This window comes from Crocodylus porosus, unplaced genomic scaffold, assembly GCF_001723895.1.
Source record: "Crocodylus porosus isolate Cpor-Errol unplaced genomic scaffold, CroPor_comp1, whole genome shotgun sequence".
NCBI classification, from domain to species: domain Eukaryota; kingdom Metazoa; phylum Chordata; order Crocodylia; family Crocodylidae; genus Crocodylus; species Crocodylus porosus.
Window position 1 is genome coordinate 23,272,276 of NW_017728910.1, and position 1,078 is coordinate 23,273,353.

At 49.4% G+C, this 1,078-nt stretch overlaps 1 protein-coding gene across 2 annotated transcripts in view; it reads left to right on the forward strand.

Moving 5' to 3' along the window:
• The window catches only part of LOC109308513 (cytochrome P450 2J5-like), a 24,665-nt gene that overhangs the window by 5,877 nt on the left and 17,710 nt on the right, over positions 1-1,078 (forward strand). Inside the window, exon 1 of one of the 2 annotated variants that reach the window (XM_019532856.1) lies at positions 323-343. The exons of the other annotated variant lie outside the window; for it this stretch is intronic. The gene's annotated coding sequence lies outside the window, so the exon portion shown is untranslated. Of the gene's footprint in view, positions 1-322; positions 344-1,078 lie in introns of those variants that run through there. 2 annotated transcript variants of the gene reach the window in all.

The window sequence follows — 1,078 nt, forward strand, 5'->3', positions numbered from 1 at the left end:
GCTTCCAAGAGAAGTGGTGCAGGCTCCTACCCTGGAGGTGTTTAAGAGGAGGTTAGATGAACATCTAGCTGGGGTCATTTGACCCCAGTACTCTTTCCTGCCATGGTAGGGGGTCGGACTAGATGATCTGCTCAGGTCCCTTCCGACCCTACAAACTATGAAACTATGAAAGCAGGCTACAAGTGAGGCAAAGGACAATCAAGGGAGCCACTTGACCCAAAAGGGGCTGGGCTTGCATGATATAAGCCCAGGCCTGAGCTGTACAGGTAGTCTGACCTGGAGCCATGGAGACAAGAGCTCCTGAACAGATGGACTGCAGCAAGGCTCCTGACTCGCACCTGAGGTGGGATAGGCAAAATTGGTGGTTTGGGGACTGAGACTGTAGAGGTGGTGGAGGTCCCAACTGGCTCAGAAATGGGGCCAGGGCCCAAGAGAGAGGAGCCAAGGCCAAGGAGTAGGGCCACAGCTACAGAGTGATGAGAGCAGACAAAGTTAGGAACCCCGAGCTTGCCAGGGTGGAGAATCAGGGTAAGGGACCCCGAGTCTACCAGATGCGAGAACCAAGGTCAGGGACCTGGAGTCTGCCAGGGGTGAGAACTACAGTCAGAGACCCACAGGCCACAAGGGGTGAGAAGCAGGGTCAGGGATCTGGAGTCCGCTGGGGCGAGAAGCAGAGTTAAGGACCTACCCTGAGGTAGCCTCCCTTTTTTGAAAAGCATTAATTACATCAATCAGGACTCATAGTAGAGGTGATATCTTTTATTAGACCAACAAGATTTTTGCAAAAAAAAATTCTGTAATTGCAAGCTTTCAGGTAGAAACACCCTTCATCAGGTATTGGAGAAAAGATTGTAAAAGTTCTCCTGGGTAGAAATGAAATTTCATATTTCACAGGATTTCACAGAGGAGTCAATAGATGGAAAATTCCTTTAGGCAGTCAGTTCATAGCTGGTATGGAGCCTCTCACCTCCTGTGAAGATCTGTGATGATACAAATTACCTTGAAACAAAGGCAGGAGCAGGATCTCAGGTTTCAGGTGGTCACAGTTGCTTCCTGCTTGGGAAAATATGAAGACTTC